Raw genomic sequence first — 20,179 nt, 5'->3', positions numbered from 1 at the left:
TCCGCTCGTTGTTGTGAGCTGGGTTCGTCGTGCATGGCGCTAGCTAGAGCGCCACTGCTCCATGTTCATACGTACACACTCCCTCCACTCTCCCTTCCTCTCTCTCGCTCGCTGTCTGTCTAGCTCACGACCCTTCGATGCTTTTGTTCCATTGGCGCCTTCTGGAGCTTTGATCAGCGTGAGATGAGTGGGAGAGAGAGAGAGAGGGAGAGAGACCTGTGTAGATTTCAAAGCTCTATCAATGCCCTTGCCCCAACAACGCGCGTGTGCGATACATCGAGACCAACAGAGAGATACGTAGAGACTCATAGAAATACGTAGAGATTCATAGAGATATACAAATTCATAGAGATATACAGATTCATAGAGATACGTAGAAATATACAGTGAGGGAAAAAAAGTATTTGATCCCCTGCTGATTTTGTATGTTTGCCCACTGACAAAGAAATGATCAGTCCGCCAGCATCAAAAGTATGAAAGATAACAATTAGGTGTTCACCCATTGCAATCGCTGTCTGCGAATGGTAGGAGACCCCGACAGATGACACAGTGGGTACGCAGAGACCAGCAGAAGGATCTCGATGTAAGCAGCATTCGTCTTTGCGCTGTTGGCCTTTTTGGCGTTGACCTCTGGTCTTAACGCCGTTTGAGACTCGGGTGTAAAGAAAGCCGTCTCTGGTGTGGACCAATCGGTTTCAAAGACAATGTCATCGTGATACTACCGGAGCATGTTTTTGTTTGCATGTTCACTACAAGCACCGTGTGTGTGTCGTCTTGGTTGTTTCGGTAAAGTCACGTAGAAGGGAAATAATAAAATAATAAAAATAAAACATAATAACAGGGCTGTCGGAAAGACAGCGTCTTCACCTGAGGACGGCTGCTTGCGTTGTGGCCGAAACGTCGTGAGAATTATTTTATGATGTTTATTTTTATTATTTTATTATTTCCCTTCTACGTGATGACTTTACCGAAAAAACCAAGAAGATGAATCCCTGCAGTCACGAAAGCTTTAAATCGAAACTCACCGCGTTTGTGGTTAATGCGAGTAACATGATCCCTTGAAAAATGTTTATCGTTGGTGTTTTCACATCTTAACAAAACTCTTAATTTTGTTTTACCTGTTGTTAGTCACCCACTGAGCTGTGTAGCCCTTTTGTCAGAAGCGACCTGGGCCATCGCCAATGATGGCAGCTCAACATCGTTATCACCACGGGGAAATTTATAGCAGCAGCCACGCACTCGAAATGCATAATGTTCATTCTAAATGTGGAGGGGGGGGAAGAACGGAAGACCCGGAGAAAAATCCACGCATGGAGAGAGAGAGAGACGCAGACTCCAAATTATACAGCAGCAGCAGACATCGTCAGGGTCGGGATCAAACCCACGACCTCCTGTATACCAGGCGAGGTAGTTCACATCTCCTAGTCACCGTGGCGCCCTATACTGAGACACGTCGAGTTTATAGCACCCTATCCTGCATAAGTCTACGCATATGTAAGTATAGCACGTGTCTCTACAGTATGTGTCTGTACGTATGTGTGTGCCTGTACGTATGTGTGTGTGTATATATAGTGTGTGTATCTATAGTATGTGTCTTTATGTACGTGTGTCTTTAGGTATGTGTATATTTATAGTATGTGTGAATCTATAGTATGTTTAACACGTAGGATTTCGCGACCAATTTCATCCATAATAGAGGTTTTTGGGTTAGATCGCGTACATTGTTTAATGTGTCGTTAAAACCTGCCACCACCCGACACAGCCAACTAGTAAGGGTTGTCACGTAAACAGAACGTGGCCAATTCGTCACTAGTACAGCACTAGTGTGTAGTGTATAGTGTAGTGTATAGTGTAGTGTATAGTAGTGTATAGTGTAGTGTATAGTGTAGTGTATAGTGTAGTGTATTGTATAGTAGCGTATAGTGTAGTGTATAGTAGTGTATAGTGTAGTGTATAGTGTAACATACTAGTACAGCACTAACCGGTGTGTTGGAGAGCCAAGCCACAACATTTACAAACTGAGTACGACGTTTCGCCAGTAATTACAACTAGCTTCATCAGGCGACAGCCAGATTTGTGGAGAAGTCTTACTGTTTCGTTCCTTATATAAATGTATGTATGAGTATATATATAGTGTGTGTTTATATAGTATGTGTGTATCTAAAGTATGTGTGCATCTATAGTATGTGAGTGGGTGGGTGAGTGAATGAGTGAGTGGGTATGTGTGTGAGTATAGGTGAGTGAGTGGGTGAGTGAATGGGTGCATGGGTGAGTGGGTGGGTGAGTAATTGAGTGGGTTAGAGAGTGAGTAGGTCAGTGAGTGAGTGTATGTGTGAGTGGGTGAGTGAGTGGGTGAGTGAATGAGTGGGTGAGTGGGTGGGTGGGTGAGTGGGTGAGTGAATGAGTGGGTGAGTGAGTGGGTGAGCGAGTGAATAGGTCAGTGAGTGAGTGCTACTTGCTATTAACAGCACTTGCCCCAACAGCCTCTTTCAGGCCTCAGGGGGGATATTTGTCTTTGTCTCTGTATGAGTGTGAATATGTATGAGTGTAAGGGCTGAGCGAGATAAGCCAAACGGATTCTTCCGTCAAATAGGATCACGAATTCAGACGCACACAGACAACCACCCGCCGCGTAGCCTGTAACAGATTGTTGGGGGCAAGTAGTGTTAATAGGGAGTAGCAATCACTCACCCACTCACTCACCAACTCACTCACTTACCGACTCACTCACTCACCCATTCACTCACTAACTCACCCACTCACTCACATACTCACTCACCCACTAACTCACTCACCCACTCACTCACCAAATCACTCACCAACTCACTTACTCACTCACCCCTCACTCATCCACTCACTAACTCACTCACCCACTAACTCACTCACTCACCCACTCACCCACTGCTAACTCACCCACTCACTCAACAACTCACTCACTCACCAACTCACTCACTCACTCACCCACTCACTCATCCACTCACTCATCCACTCACTCACCGACTAACTCACTCACCCACTCACCTACTCACTCATCCACTCACTCACCCACTCACCCACTAACTCACTCACCCACTCACCCACTCACTCACCCACCCCCTCACTCACCCACTCAATCACCCACTGCTAACTCACCCACTCAATCACTCACTCACCCACTCACTGACTCACCCACTACTCAATCACTCACCCACTCACTTACCCACTCACCCACTCACTAACCCACTCACCCGCCCAGTCACCCACTCATCCACTCACTCACCCACTCACCCACTCATTCACTCACCCACTCACCCACCCACCCACTCACCCACTCATTCACTCACCTACTCACTCACTCACCCATCCACCCTCATTCACTCACGAATGCTGGGATTATGAGAGCGAGAGAAGGAGGAGAGAGGAGGTCTCTAATTGGAATTTTGGAAACAGTTTTGTGACTTAAAACGAAGCCAATTAAGAGCTTAATTGGCCAATTTGAGTCATCGCTTTGACAGGAGTTGTGTGTGTGTCACTGTGTGTGTGTCACTGTGTGTGTCTGTGTGTCACTGTGTATGTGTGTCTGTGTGTGTCACTGTGTGTGTGTCACTGTTCGTGTGTCTGTGTGTTTCTGTATGTCAATGTGTGTGTGTTCGTGTGCCTCTGTCTGTGTGTGTCTGTGTGTCACTGTGTGTGTTTTCATGTGCCTGTGTCTGTGTGTCACTGTGTGTGTGTTCGTGTGCCTGTGTGTGTCTGTGTGTCACTGTGTGTGTGTGTGGGTTGTGGGGAGCTGTAATGTAGCGGTTAGCGCGGCCAACACCGGTGACGATTATATGAACCGGTCCTGGGCCTCAACTAGGTCGACTCAGTCTCAAATGATTACCTGGTGCGGTGTGTAGTAAACATCGTCACTGGGGGAGACAAAGGCGGCCGGGCGTGGTGCTGGCCACCCACCCCCTCGTGTGCCGTGCCGGCCTTCATAGGTGCTCGCTAACAACACTTGCTCCTACAGTCTGTTAAGGCTATATGGAGGATCTTTGTCTCTGTATGTGTCTGTATGTGTGTCTGTGTGTCTGTGTGTGTCTGTGTGTGTGTCTGTGTGTCTGTGTGTGTGTCTGTGTGTGTGTCTGTATGTGTGTCTGTGCGTGCGTGTGTGTATGTGTGTCTGTGTGTCTGTGTGTGTGTCTGTATGTGTGTCTGTATGTGTGTGTGTGGCTAAGCCGCATTGATCCGTGTTGTGTAATTGGAGGTTATAGATTTGGCTTCTTATCTCAACCCTCACAGAGTGACGGGAGAACGCACAGCGAGAGAGGGCAATTAGACCCGCTGGAGATACATCGAGATACATAGAGACACACTCACTCACTCACTCAAATCGTTACCCACTTAGACATGCATAGACACACATCCATACGTAGACACACATCCATACATAGACATACATCCATACATAGACACACATACATAGATATTCACTCACTTGAATAGTTACCAACTTATACATGTATAGACAAAGATCCCCCGTATAGACTGAACAGACTGTAGGGGCAAGTGCTGTTAGCGAGCACCTATGAAGGCCGGAACGGTACACGAGGGGGTGGGTGGCCAGCACCACGCCCGGCCGCCTTTGTCTCCCTAGTGGCGATGTTTACACACCGCACCAGGTACTCATTTAAGGCTGAGTCGACCTAGGGGAGGCCCAGGACCGGTTCAGATAATCGTCACTGGTGTTAGCCATGAGCGGGAATCGAACCCGGGTCGCCAGGTTCATAGCGCAGCGCGCTAACCGCTACACACACGCATAGACACACACTTACTCAAATAGTTACCAACTTAGATATGCATAGACACACTTAGATAGACACTCACTGACTCAAATAGTTACTCACTTAGACATGCATAGACACAGATGCATAGACACACACTCACTCAAATAGTTACCAACTTACACATACTCTTAGGTTTTTTCGGTAAAGTCACGTAGGTAAAAATAAAAATAAATAATAAAAATGATAAAAATGATAATAGAAATAAAATAATAATATTTTATTTCCATTTTATTTCTATTATCAAATAATAATATTTTATTTGTATTATAAAAATGAACATTTTTATTACTTATTTTTACCTACGTGACTTACCGAAAAAACCTAAGAGTATGAATCCTTGCAGTCACGAAAGCTTCAAATCTAGAACTTACACATATATACAAAAGACAAAGGATCCCCCGTGTATAGACTGCAGGCGCAAGTAGCGAGTAGCAGCAGCACCAATGAAGGCTACCGGCACTGTGGCACACACAAAGAGGGTGGGTGCCAGCACCACGCCCGGCCGCCTTTGTCTCCCCCAGTGGCGATGTTTACCACGCACAACTTCCACCAGGTACTGATTTGAGGCTGACTCGACCGAGGGGAGGCCCGGTTGTTCGGATAATCGCTGTCACTGTTGGTGGTGGCCATGAGCGGGAATCGAACTCGGGTCGCCGGGTTCGGAGCGCAGCGTAGCGCTAACCGCTTCCCATACATAGACAAATACAAAGATAAAGACCCTCCAGTCTAGCCTCAACAGACTGTTGGGGGAAGTGCTGTTAGCAAGCACATATGAAGGCCGGCACTGTGGCACACGAGGGGATGGGTGGCCAACACAACCAGTGGTGGGACCAGCACCCTGGGACCCTCACCCGAGGCTCTGGTCAGAGCCGGGTTGTAGCGGACTAGTGGTGGGACCCGTACTCTGGCAGGGCCGTGGCAAGGGACCTGTGTGTAGAGTAGCTCGGGGTGTGTAGGACACACTAGAGGGGAGACTGTACCTCCCTTAGGCCATCGGGTTGAAGGGGCCGTACCCCTTCGTGTTACAGTTGGTGTCCGTCGAGAATGTTGTAATAAACGCGTTGCCTCCAGACGTCTCCGTAAAGTTAGTTATACACACAACACATCGACTGCCCTACATGACATTATAATAACGGTCTGGACCACCATATGGGTTCCACAGGATTGGAAGGACCCCTGGTGCCCCCCCCCCCCCCCTTTACAAAGGGGGACCGCACAGACTGTTACAACTGTAATAAGAGCCATGTATGGCTCACGTGGCGATCGGCTTGCCGGTCCCGCTTTGTAGCCAATGAGGGGAGAGCCCGGGAGCATGGCCTCGGCGTGATCACGGCATGTTAGCTAAGGTGATTGGCTTGGCCGATCTTGGCCTCAGCTAATGGGAAGCCGGATCAAAGGCGTGGTCCTGGGAGTTGACGGGGAATGATCTGGAGCGGTCGACGCTGACTACTGAGGATTGGCTTAGGAGTACCACGTGACCCAGGGGTTAAGAGGGGGAGAGACGGAGGGGTCGAGAGAGACCTGGGAACGAAGAGAGCAGGAGCCACGCGCGTATGGGGCTCTGGGTGCCACGTGCGCGGTGCGACTTCGCTGGCTGTCTGTCCGCTTCCCGTTGCCTGCCAGCAACGGGAAGTGTGTGTAACTGTGGAAGTGGAAAATAAAGGACTGATTCCAGAAGCCGACTCGAGAAGGTTTATTACACAACTACAGGGACTCTCCCTCCTAAAGTTGAATCATCCTGCCTAAGGATCCTGGCTAAGGATTTGATTCAATATCGCCCCCTTGCCAGGCAGCACGCCGAGGAGAGGCTTGTGGAGCTCGAATGTAGTCTCAGGCCAGGGCGGTCCTGCACAGACGCCAGATTCTCTGTCTGTCTGCTGCAGCGGAGGCTTAGGGTATTCCAACGGGACCTACGTCTTCGCTTTATTGACCCAGTCAAGGTTTATGATGCCATCTTGTTCCATCGAATGTTCAACATTCTCTCCACTCCCCCTTTTAGCGATGGGGCAGCAGAAAAATAAACAAACTGTGGCTGGGCAGTGTGCTCATGACCGGCTCAGGTTTGGCAGCAGAGGTCTCACTCCTGTATCGGCGCGGTGATCTAACGACACATTCTGGTTAAGTCAGGGTGCCGAGGCTCTTGATGATGAGTAGAAAACTGAAGCCTCGTGGCGAATGGTGGCTGTTGTTGGTGTATCTGTGTGTGAGTGTGTGGGGAGCGGTGGTGGTAGTGGTTAGCACGCTGTGCTACGAACCTGGCCACCCGAGTTCGATTCCCGCTCACGGCCAACACCAGTGATGATTATCTGAACCGGTCCCGGACCTCCCCTAGGTCGACTCAGCCTTAAATGAGTACCCAGTGCGGTGTGTAAACATCGGAGACAAAGGTGGTCGGGCGTGGTGCTGGCCACCCACCCCATCGTGTACCGTTCTGGCCTTCAGGTGCTCGTTAACAGCACTTGCCCCTACAGTCTGTTAACGCTATACGGGGGATCTTTGTCTATCTTTGTGTGTATGTATTGGCATGTGTATACATGCATGTACGTGTCTGTATCGGCATGTGTGCATGTATAGGAATGTGTGTATGTATTGGCGTGTGTATATATGTAGACACATGTGTGTTTGTACAGACATATGTGTTTATCGGCATGTGCGTGTGTACAGGCATGTATGTTTGTGTTTAAGCGCGTGTGTGTAGGCATGTGTACGTGTATGTACAGGTGTGTGTGGCTGATGAAGGCTGCGGGTGTTGAAGCGGTGCAGGGAGGGAATGCCCTCAGATGATCGATCTCCTCGCGGGTGCATTGATCCGAGGGTGTTCAGAGTGAATCCTGAGAATCCTAAATTAGCCTATTTCCCATAGAGATACACATAGGTACCCATGTATACACAAAGAGAGAAACAGAGAGAGATACACAGAAAGATATACAGAGATAGATACACATAGAGATACAGATAAATATACACAAATATATACATAGAGAGATACACAGAGATATACACAAAGAGATACATAGAGAGATACACAGAGATATACACAAAGAGATACATAGAGAGATACACATAGATATACAGAGAGATACAAAGAGATATAAAGACAGATACGGAGACAAATACACAAAGAAATACATCGAGATATACACAGAGATATACACAAAGAGATACAGAGAGATACAGAGAGATACAGAGACAGACACGGAGACAAAACACACAAAGAGATACATACTTTTACTTTTAAACAACTTTTTATTGGCGCCAGCAGCAACAGCACTGGAGGTGATTCCAATATGAAATACACAGTCACCAGCAAACAAATAAACAAACGCTACAAATCCACACGCTGTGGTGCTAAATGCACCGCGCACAACACAAAATAAAAGTCACGTGGTGGTGGTGGTCATCGCGCACGCCACGGTGACGAGTGAGCGCTTTAGAAGGTGAACATGAGGGTGCCGTCCACGCTGGTACAGAGAGGGGCTTTTCCGGCTCCCCAGCGTTCGAAGAAGACGTGCACATCATCAACATGTGTGTGGTACATGGCGTGCTCTAGCCGGAGCCGCGCCTTAAGCAGGCCCCTGAACACTGGAAGTAAAGAGCAAGCCGTCAGTGTCACCTTCCAGCATCTTCTTGGTTTTTTCGGTAAAGTCACGTAGAAGGGAAATAATAAAATAATAAAAATAAAACATAATAAAATAATTCTCACGACGTTTCGGCCACAACGCAAGCAGCCGTCCTCGGGTGAAGAACAGGTCTGTCGGGAAGACAGCGTCTGACCTGTTCTGTTCTTCACCTGAGGACGGCTGCTTGCGTTGTGGCCGAAACGTCGTGAGAATTATTTTATTATGTTTCACTTTTATTATTTTATTATTTCCCTTCTACGTGACTTTACCGAAAGAACCAAGAAGATGAATCCCTGCAGTCACGAAAGCTCTAAATCGAAATTTCAGCATCTTTTTCCTCGTTCTGTACACCGCCATCTTCGCCAGAGCACAGGCGAAGTTGGCGAGCTCATGGCGCTTGTCCGCCTGGTAAGGCACCCCATATACGAAGCTGCTGTTGTAGAAGGATACCCCCAGTTTCCTGAAGATGTCCCCCAAAAGGCGGAACATTGGTTTGAGCTGCTGGCAGTGGAAGTACTGGTGGGGCAGATCCTCCCGGGCACTGCAGAAAATGCACAAGTCTGTTACCCCTGGCGAGATTCGGCTGAGCAACACGGCCGATGGCAACGTGCCAACCTCCACTGGAGGTCACCGCAGTGTTTAGCTACGGGAGACTTGTACATTTGTTTCCACTGAGGGGTGGCCGCAATGAGGGGAGAGAAATGGTCTCTCCATTTTGTGTCCGGTAGGTCGGCCAGGTCCCGGGAATGCAGCGCCTTGACACAGCACGTGTAGAGCGCTGTGTTCGGTGCACTCTTCAGGGGCACGTTCCTGGAGCCTCGGAGCTTCAGTAGCTTTCCGGAGTCGCTGTGGCCAGGGGGCAGGAGAAGCACCACTCTGGGAAAGAGAAGGAGGGTGGGGGGGGGCACCATCCCCCGGCGCCTCGAGCTTCAGGCGCAGCTCCTTCATGGCGCGGAGCACATCCCACAGCAGCTTCTCCCCGGCGAGCATGGAGCGGAGTCCCGCGGTGCTGGCGATCTCAGCTGCGATCTTCCACTTGGGCTGGTGGGCCTGCACGAGGTGGAAGACTTTCCGCAGCCATGCTGATGTGAGGCCTAGAGCCAGGGTCCTCTCTCCTCTGATCCTCTGGAAGAGGCCCTTGCAGACCAAGGGATGGTTCAGGAACTGTGCGAGGTCGTAGGGCAAACGCGTTCTACTCCACTCGAAGCTCCGCTAGGCGTCCAAGAGGCTCTGGTGATAGCCTGGAAGCCTCATGTAGTTGACCAGGCTCAGGTCCATCAGGAAGAGCTCCTTTCCGTACCCCAGGCACCCCCTGCATTCTTCAGCAGGGCGAGGGCCGGCGACTTCCCGGGTAGCTCCTCCCGGTCGTACAGCAGCCGCCTGACTGCCATGAGCCTGAAACTCATGACCCTGGCGGCGACGTCTACCAGACCCTGGCCGCCCTCACCCATCGGCAGGCAGAGAATGACCAGCCTGAGCCAGTGCTTCCCATGCCAGACGAAGTGTGCGAGTGAGCGGTTGACTCTGGTGAGTAGCCAAGCAGGAGGCTGGAAGGCCTTGGTCTTGTGCCGTAGCACGGATGCTGCCAGGGTATTAGCGACGAGCACTCGGTCCCTGAATGACATCTAATTTAGACTCAATTGTGTCGGCCAGCTCGGTCCAGTTGTTCAGAGCGACGTGTGGTTTCCCCAGGTAAACCCCCATGTACTTGACTCCGTCGTACCACGAACTGACTCCTCCTGGGAGGAGCACAGAGAGAACGCCGCCTCGCGACCCCAAACACAGGGCCTCGCACTTGGCCCAGTTGACCCTGGCGGAGGAGGCCCTCTCGAACACTGCAACCGCCTAGCAGAGCGCAGAGACGTCATGCGCGTCATTGAGCACGACGCATATGTCGTCTGTGTAAACTGAGAGCTTGACGACCGCGTTCTCAGGTCCTGGAACTTTGAGGCCAGACAGATTTCGTCTCAGGCGGCGTAGCAGTGGCTCAATGGACAGGATGTACAGCAGCCCTGAGAGGGGGCATCCCTGTCTGACCCCCCTAATCACAGGGAAAGGTGCGCCGAGCCGCTGGTTTATCTTCAAGAGGCTGGATGTGCCCGTGTACAGGAGCCTGACGTGCGAGATGAAGGCCTGGCCGAAGCCGAGCGATGTTAGGAGTTTGTCCAAGTACTCGTGGCTCACCCTGTCAAAGGCCTTCTCCTGATCCAAGAAGAGGAGGCCTAAGTCCATGTTGTGCGCTTCTGCAAGGGAGATTATGTCTCTGACCATACCGATGTTGTCGTATATGCACCGTCCGGGGATGCAATACGACTGTTTCGGCAGGATCAGCTGACCCAGCACTGTCTTGAGACGGTTTGCCAGCAACTTGGAAAAGATTTTGTAGTCAGCGCAACAAGAGGGACATGGGTCGCCAATTCTCGACGAGGCGCAGGTCCCCCGGGTAGCAGTGAGACCACCGCTCTCCTGCAGCTCTGTGAGAGTGCACCCTTCTGCAGGCTCTCCGTCAACAATTGTAGTAGTGGAGGGCCAAGCTCATCCCAGAAGGCCGCATAAAACTCAACCGGCAGGCCGTCAATTCCTGAGACTTTACCAGCTGCGAGCCCTTTCACAGCGGTGTGGAGCTCCTGCAGAGTGACGGGGCTGTCCAGACGATCCCGCCCGGGGACTCCTAAGGTAGGGTTCCCGTCCAGTAGCTCCTGGACAGCCTCGTCGTGTATAGTTTCGGTGGCAAAGAGTTGTGAGTAGAAATCCGTAGCGGTCATGGCGATCTCGCTCTCAGATGTTGCTGTTTGTCCATCTGTGGTTCGCAAACTGGAAATTTGTGTGGTGTTGGCCGGTGCTTTGTTTAGGCGGAAGAAAAACTTAGAGGGAGAGTCCATCTGCGACAGGTGCTGCATCTTTTTGCACACAAAAGCACGATGTGCCTGCTCGTCCGTGATGGACCTGAAAAGCCACTGCTTCTCCAGTAGCATCTCACCCTGCTGTGTGCCATGGGATGAGCTCAGCTCTGCCTCTAGTGCTAGCAGCTCGTTCTGCAGTTGGCGCACCACCTCGTTCATGGCGGCGGCGTGCTGGCTCATGAACTGTTGACAGAGAGCCCTGACCTGCGCCTTTGTCTTGTCCCAATATAGCTGGTGGGAGCTGAAGCTTCCTTTGGCAGGCAGCCACTGAGCCCAAAAGGCTTTGAAGGTTTCTCTGAAGTTGGTGTCATCAAGGAGCTGTACGTTGAGTCTCCAGTAGGCGCTTTGCTGCTCTGCTCTGGGAATTCGCAGCAGCACAGAGACCAGGTGGTGATCGGAAAAACCAGAGGGTGCAATTTTACTGTCCCCGAGCAGGTTAACGCTGCTGGTGTTGACGTACAATTGGTCGAGCCTGGCAAGGCTTATCCTGCCTTGAGAGCCATAGCGGCACCAAGAGTACTGCCACTGGGCTGGATGCTGTAGTCACCACACGTCATGCAAATCCAGTCTCCGCACGAGGTCGGCTAGCGGCGGTGTTGCGGTCGAGAGCTGGGTCGAGGGTGCAGTTGAAGTCTCCCCCCACGACTGTGAGCACGTCGTCCACGTCGTTTGTCGCGAGTGCATCCCGCAGCACACCAAAGAAGAGCTTCCTCTCGGGGGCCTTGCTCGGCACGTACACGTTAAAGCACCTGAGGCAGGATTTATTCAGGACGAATTCGACAGAAATCAAGAGACCTTTGACGATTTCTTTGAAGGAGACATTCTCTGGTGCAAACTGCGAACTGAGCACACTCGCCACGGCGGCGAGGTGGTCCTCGGCATGGCTGAAGAAGGCCCAGCCGCCTAGAAAAGGCTGGCGTTGGGCCTCCAGAGTGGTGTTGAGGTGAGTTTCCTGGAGGAGAGTTACATCTGCTTTGTGTTCCCTAACAAAGCGGCAGATCTGGTCCCACCTCTTGTCACTGCGAGCGCTATTACAGTTCAGACTAGCAACCTTAATAGATGAAGCCATCATGTAGTTGTGTGGTGGTGGTTGTGTTAACAATAGTAAGCTCCTTCTTCCCTTTGTGCATGAACGCTTTTAGGCGGTAGCATTCCTAAGTCAAGAAACCAAACCTGTTGCTGTTGCGGAAAATTTGTTGGGACGCTTTGAGGAAAGCGGTGAGGTCAAGGAAAACGGCCCCGACCCTATCTTGACGCTTCCTGAAAGTTTTCCTGAGAAAGCTGTGGATGTCCCCAGGTAAGTAATTGCATTCGCTGTTGACTTGTGAGTAGCTGAGTCACTCACGTTGTCCTCTCCTTCAGTCTCCGACACCTCGTCGTCCAAATCCTCGAGCTCGTCAAACTGTGACTCGGCAGAAACCTCGTTTGACGTTGGTGATGGCAGGGCCCCATCGTGAAGAATGTGGCTGCCCTCTGGTAGTGGAGGTTCTTTTGCTTTCCCTTCAGGTGAGGTGAGCTGGCCTTCGTGGCCTTCCTGCAGCAAGGCGCCGTTAGGCACCGCACCGGCTAATGGTTCCTCTTGCCCTGAGGATGCTGAGGCGGCGTGTGGTGTTGGCTGTGGGGGTGTTGTCGGCACTTGTCCCACCGTGCTGTCCTCAGGTGGGTCGCCATCGAGCATGTCTTCATATTCACCCCCTACAATGCTCGCGGGGGGGGGGGGGGCGTTGCTCGTCCTGCTCTGCGACTTTTGGGTAGGGCTCGTGATCGACGGTGGCCGAGCGCTTAAGGTTTGGGGTCGCGTGGCCTCCTCCGCCGTGGCCGGGCTTTACCCTGCACTTGCGGGAGGTGACGAGGGTGAAGCCCTCGCCATCCTCGTCGTCGGTGGGCGGCTTTGCGCGACCGGCCGCCGAGTCAGCATCGTGCTGCTGCAACAGCTGGCACTCGTGCATGCTGCTGCTGCTGCTGAGGCTGCGGTGGCTACAGCTGCTGCTGCTGTTGCAGCTGCTGCCACTGCGCAGGCTGCGGCTGCAGCTGCTGCTTCTGCCGGCGCTGTTAAGACTGTGGTGGCTGCTGCTGCTGGCGCTGCTGCTGCTGGCGCTGCTGCTGTTGGCACTGTTTCTGCTGCGTGATGTTTGTTGCAGGCTGCGCGTTTTTTCTTTTTGGTTTGCCCGTGCAGTTTGCACGGGCATGGCCAAAGCCACCGCACACGTAGCAGCGTGGAAACGTGGTGGAGACGTACACGGTGTAGGCGTAGCCTTCCGACGTGTACTTAAAGTTCACGTTAAGTTCCATGTTGTTGGCGTTTAAAATCATAAAAGTTCGTCGCTTAAACGACAAGACGTGTGCCATTTCTGGGTCCCGTGTGTGCAAGGGCAGCATAATGATGCGGGACACAAATTTGCCGAACCGCTAGAGCTCTCATTGTAGGTCGGCAGTTTTGAGAAAAGGTGGTATTTGTAGATGAGCACTTTCGGGCAGGGGAGGAGAGAAGTGTGCATTGCACAAATATCTCCCCCTTGAAGGTGAGCCCCGTGGCGATGACACGCGCTACCATCTCTGCATTGAAGAAGAGGACCACGTGGCCACGGTTCATGGGAGTCGCGGCGATGACGTTCCGCTTCCCCACACACTGTCCAGCGGCTTATATCACGTCGTCCACCTTTATCTCAGGAGGCGGGAAGCAGAACCATTCGATTTAAAGCTTTCGTGACTGCAGGGATTCATCTTCTTGGTTCTTTCGGTAAAGTCAGACCTGGTCTTCACCTGAGGACGGCTGCTTGCGTTGTGGCCGAAACGTTGTGAGAATTATTTTATTATGTTTTATTTTTATTATTTTATTATTTCCCTTCTACGTGACTTTACCGAAAGAACCAAGAAGAAGAACAGTCCATGTTGGGGGATTTGAGGAGAGAGAGGAACCTCCGGCGTAGCGTGGCGTGGAATTGTAACTAAATAAATAATTTTCCCAAATAAATAAAGTACCTAAATATATATACGTTAGCTGCACGAATGAAAGGAGAGAACAAGACAAGAAGAGGTGGATGGAAAAGAAAAGTGGGGTCGGGGGAGCGCAGGGTGGCGTCAGGAGAGAGCGTGGGCAGTGAAAGGTGTTACCACGAGTGTCCCGCAGCGTGATGGGTGCTGCAGGGACAGGGGAGCAGCAGTGCTGAAAGGAGAGGGCGAGAAATGAGCAGAGAGGAGAGCAGTGAGAAAGAGGAGCGATTTTAATGTTGGCAGTAAAGCAGAAAAATAAGAATGATGTAACAGAGGCAGTGGCGGCTCCTGCAAAATCTCTCAGGGGGGGGGGCAAATGTCTGGATGATTGATAAGGATAAGGTCCACCATGCAATGGATAAATTAACAGCTTAAGCATGTAAAGGCAACTTCACTTCTTTAATATTAATGAAAAATAAAGTGACTCTTACAATACATCTTGTTTGTTTCTATACTCACTATTAAAACAAACCACTCAAGTTTATTTTATTAAAGATTCCACTAGGTGGCCACAAATTATATTGTTGGATGAAACGTGCTTACGTATGATGACGTAAGCACGTATGATGACGTAAGCACGTTAGGGCGAGCCCTCCCGGAAGCCATAGAGAATGCATTGCAGCGCCCCCCGGTCGAAAAAAAACATCTTTGAATGTAAGTCTATGGGACCACTCGGGGCGATTCTCAGCTGGAGGGAAATCGCCCAAAAAGAGGCGGTACTCCACAGAACGTAGCATGACGCTGATTGGACTATATCCAGAGGCTGCAGTGACGGCTAGCGTGACTCTGTGGTTGAATGACATTGGTGGTGCGTCGCCCAATCGCCCTAATGAAGAAACCGCCCCTGAACAGAGGGGGGAGGAACGGCGGTGGGCGCTAGGGCTGTGAGCAGGCCGCAGGCTTGCCGAGTAACGAGTGTGTTGAGAGGAGAAAGAGATGCAGAGGTGGGAGACAGCATGATCCTGTATTGTTGGAGGCACTCGCAGAGGTTGAGGATAGAAGCTGAGCACTCGGTGGTGCTCGGAGATTGAAAGAGGGCGTTGAAAAGTGCAAAAAACTGCGTCAAGCGAGGCTAGGAAACTAGGCCCTCACTGGCAGGTAATCTCTAGGAGCACGGAGAGACACACCCTCCTCCCAACATGCATGGGAGAGAGGTACAGAGAGAGAGATACAGAGAGATATACACACATAGAGATACAGAGAGAGATACAGAGATATATACAAAGATATATAAAGAGAGATATACACAGAGATACCGAGAGATACATAGAGAGATACAAAAAGATACAGAGATAGATGCAGATTAGAGGTACATACAGCAATACAAAAAGAGATACAGATAGATAGAGAGAGAGTTGAGATCAGGGCATGGCGGTAAGTGTAGATGTTAACTACCTCGCCTGGTATACAGGAGGTCGTGGGTTCGATCCTTCCCATCATGGATTTTTCTTCGAGTCCTCCGGTTTATCTCCTCCACATTTAGAATCACGCGTTCGATAGTTATTTGCCTGCTGATATACATTTCCACGTGATGATGATATCAGCCACTTCATTGGACTATCGTTTGCGATGGCCGGGTCGCTTGTGAAAAAGATCTACTACAGAGCCCTTACCTGGTAAAATATAAAAAAAAGTTTGTAGTTTTATAACAGTGGGATGGAGAGAGAGATATATAAATGGTCGAGAGGGGCGTGAGGGATGGGAAGGGAGAGACATGGAGAGAGATACAGAGAGAGATGGATCGGGAACAGAGGATGAAGAGGAAGACGAAAATGGAGATTTAACACGTAGCAGGCGTTCGCGACCAATATTATTCACACGTTCTGTTTACGTGACAATAAACCTTACAAATTGGCTGTGTCGGGTGTTGGCGGGTTTAACGACACAACATTTATATATTTACGCGATCTAACCCAAAAAAAAACTATATTGTGACTGTAACAGACTGTTGGAGCAAGTGCTGTTAACGAGCACCTATGAAAGCTGGTACGGCACACGAGGGGGGGGGGGGGTGACCAACACTACACCCAGCCGCCTTTGTTTCTCCAGTAGGGCTGTTTTGACGCACGAAGTACTCATTTGAGGCGGAGTCGACCGAGGGGAGGCCCAGGACCGGTTGAGATCGGTCCAAATGAAAATTATTCTAATTATTATTGGGCGGGAATCGAACTGGGATCGTCGAGTTGGTAGTGCAGCACGCTAACCACTACACTACCGCCCCCTCCCCCCGTTGGCCGTGAGCGGGAATCAAACTCGGGTCTCTGCGGTGGTAACTTCTGCCCCACCGCTCCTCAAGATTTGGCAGATGCCAACACCAGATGCGGTGGCCTGTGCAGAATGTTGGGGAAAAAACCCGTGTAGAGGTTGGGATCAGAGACATGGAGAAAAAAAAGAACCGCTACTCTACCGCTGCCCAACACACCCCACATGCACATGCTCTAACCCACGCCTCTCTCGCAAGAAGGTTAACTACCTCGCCTGGTATACAACAGGTCGTGGGTTTGATCCCAGCCCTGGCACCTGTATATTTGGGGGAGTTTGTGGTGTCTCTCTCCCCCCGTGGTCGCGTGGATTTTTTTTCCTGGGTCCTCCGGGTTTTCCCTCCACATTTAGCATCAACGTCACGCGTTTCGAGTATCCACGTGATGATGGTGATGAGCCAACTTCGTTGGGCTATCATTTGTGATAGTCAGGTCGCTTCTTAAGAAAATAGCAACCATATAGCTCAGTGGAGGGCCTTACGTGGTAAAATAAAACAAAGTTAAGTTTTGAAATGAAAAAAAAACATGTTTATAGATTGGTTTTAGACTCCGGATCACACTTCGACGCATCCCTCCACATCAGCCGGCACGGCTCCATTGCACCCACAGGGAGGAGTGGCCGGCTGCTTTTCTCCAACCTTTGATGCGCAGCAAAGTTCTGGCAAGGATCAACCACCCTCACCCCCCGCACCTCGCCTCGAGGATTGCTCTCTGGGCTGAGGGTCGTTAAAAGGTGACTCAACGGGGATGACTCCTCGATTCTCCCCAGAGAAGTCACTTCAGCCAGAACCCAGGGACAGAACGTTCATAGAGAGGCACCGGCATCTGATTAGTGGGCGTAAGTTGTTTTTTTTGTAAACCATGTTTTTTTGTAAACCATGTTTTTTTGTAAACCACGTTTTTTTTGTAAACCACGTTTTTTTTGTAAACCACGTTTTTTTGTAAATCACGTTTTTTTTGTAAACCACGTTTTTTTTGTAAACCACGTTTTTTTTGTAAACCACGTTTTTTTTGTAAACCATGTTTTTTTTTAAACCACGTTTTTTTTTGTAAACCACGTTTTTTTGTAAACCACGGTTTTTTTTGTAAACCACGGTTTTTTTTTTAAACCACGGTTTTTTGTAAACCACGTTTTTTTGTAAACCACGTTTTTTTGTAAACCACGGTTTTTTTTGTAAACCACGTTTTTTTTGTAAACCCCGTTTTTTTTTGTATTTTAACAGGTGAGGCCCCATTGAGCTACGTGGCTCTTTTTCAGAAGCGATCTGGCCAATCGCAGACGATAGCAACTCAACCAAGTGGCTAATCATCGTCATCGCGTGGGAACTTCTGGCAGCCAGCCAAATCACTCTCAATGAGTAGAGACGTCGATTTTAAATGTGTCGGGGGGGGGGGGGACCCTGAGGGCCTCGAGAAAAATCAACGTGACCACGGGAGAGAGATTGAGAGACACGCACAGGATCCGGATGAAACACACGACCTCCTATATACCGGGTGAGGTAGTTTATATTTCCTAGCCACTGCGGCACCCCAAACGGCATTATCGGCTCAGTGGGTGGTGCGGCAATCGGTCAGGTGGGGTCACCCCAATATTTGACCCGTCCATCACGATATATAGTCCAGCAGATGCGCTTGCTTGGACCACCGGGGCGTGCATCCATGATGTTGTGTGGATGATGCGCCGATGCCGGAACACCCGTGGTTGGTAATCGCAAGCCCACGGGCTGTATAGAAGAACTGGGCCATGCCTTCCAATCACTCCATCCCAGGTGCCTGCGTCATGACCCCACTCGGGAATTAAAGTCACCCAACAGGATGGCTATATCCCGAGGGGTCAATTTTGCAAGCGCCTGTGACAGGAGGCCATAGAAGGCATCTGACTCATAAGCCTTGCCTGAATCCCACCACTGATGTTCATCTTGAGTGGGGCTTAAGCAAACCACCACCGCCATTCCTCATCTCCGGTTGATAGGGAGGCAAGCCCACAATAAGCCTCAAGACTCGCAGCTTCTCACACCTCTCCTCCTCGCTCCCACACCACCCTCCCTCGATTTTTTTTCTCTCCCAATTTCCTGCCCCGAGTGGAGCAGGACTGCCAACCCCCGTGCGCTAACAACTGGAATGAAAACCAGTCCACCGGACCTCCTGTATTCCACAGAGTTCCAGTCAGTACCTGTCAAGCTCCCGACAGAGGAATACCACCCTCTCCTCTACACACACACCAGAAAAAGTCATTTAGACCTCCTATATTCGATTAAGGTCTGTGAGGTACCAGTCCAGCTCCGGACAGAGGAATGGCAGCCTCTCCTATAAACATACACATGAGAACAAGTCCATCAGACATCCTGTATTGGACAAAGGTCTATGCGGTACCAGTCCAGTTCCCGACAGAGGAATAGCAGCCTCTCGTATGCAGTGAGCGTTCGAACATTCCACCTGACCATTTGCAGTGGTTTCCTGATGTTTCTGGAGAAAGCCCGATGGTACAGGGTCAGCCTCCTGGCTCTGCCAAATGGGGAATGGCCAGGAGACGTCATAGACGCCTGTCCCCCTGGGGCCTCCGGCATGAGCTTAGTTGAATCTTTACCACGTTATATTTGGTAATTTACTTAAAGGTTTAAGGGTTAACAGCCCCTCGCACCCATCCAAAGCCACCCACCAAATAACCAAAAAAACAAAGATTCCCCCCTTATAGGTTTAAATGGCTGTTGGGGCAAGTGCTCTTGGTGATTAGCAGCACCTATGAAGGCGGGCACAGACCACGAGGAGGTGGGTGGCCAGCACCACGCCTGGGTTGCTTTTTGTTTCCCTAGTGGCAATTTTTACACACTGCACCAGGTTCTCATTTGAGGCTGAGTCGATCTAGGGATGGCCCAGAACTGGTTCAGACTTTCGTCAACCGATATTGGCCATGAGCGGCTGGGTTGGTTAGTGCAGCGCGCTAATCTCTACAATAGCCACTGACCCATCAACTCACCCACCCTCTCATTCACTCACTCAAACTAAACAATTTACAACTAAACAATGTTTTTCTTGTACTAGGGAAAGCCCACTGAGCTATGGAAATCTTCTTCAGAAGCGATCTGGCAATCACAAATGATAGCTCAATGAAACAGCTTATCAAGTGAAAATTTGTAGCAGTCAAATACTCTAAAACGCATGATGATTTTCACGTTCTTGTACGACTATCATGTTCATAGCTCATCGGATTCCTTCTCCAGTCCGAATACATTCTCTGATTCTAAATGTGGAGGGGAAAACCAGAGGACCCGGATAAAAATCCAAGTGACCACAGGGAGAGAGAGAAACGCAGAATCCAAATATACAGCAGCAGGCATCGTCAGTGTCGGGATCGCCAGAAACGACCTGGCTATCACAAGTTAAAGCTCTACGACATGGCTTATCAACTCGTCAAAATGTAAAGCAGCAACCAAATAACTCGAAACGCGTATTTCTTAATGTGGCAGGAAAAAAACCCAGAGCAAAATCCACACAACCACGGGTAGAACATGAAAACTCCAAATAAATATCAGCAGGCGTCATGGTCGGGATCGAACCCACGACCTCCTGCATACCAGGCGATGTAGTTAACATCT

At 50.2% G+C, this 20,179-nt stretch overlaps 1 protein-coding gene across 3 annotated transcripts in view; it reads right to left on the bottom strand.

The window, feature by feature from the left end:
• LOC133359698 (cGMP-dependent protein kinase 1-like) overlaps nucleotides 1-20,179 on the bottom strand; it is a 329,349-nt gene that overhangs the window by 54,160 nt on the left and 255,010 nt on the right. The window lies entirely within an intron of this gene.

Source organism: Lethenteron reissneri, chromosome 65 (genome assembly GCF_015708825.2).
Source record: "Lethenteron reissneri isolate LAM-NWPU_2019-01 chromosome 65, ASM1570882v1, whole genome shotgun sequence".
NCBI classification, from domain to species: domain Eukaryota; kingdom Metazoa; phylum Chordata; class Hyperoartia; order Petromyzontiformes; family Petromyzontidae; genus Lethenteron; species Lethenteron reissneri.
This window is presented reverse-complemented; position numbering and strand designations above follow the sequence as displayed.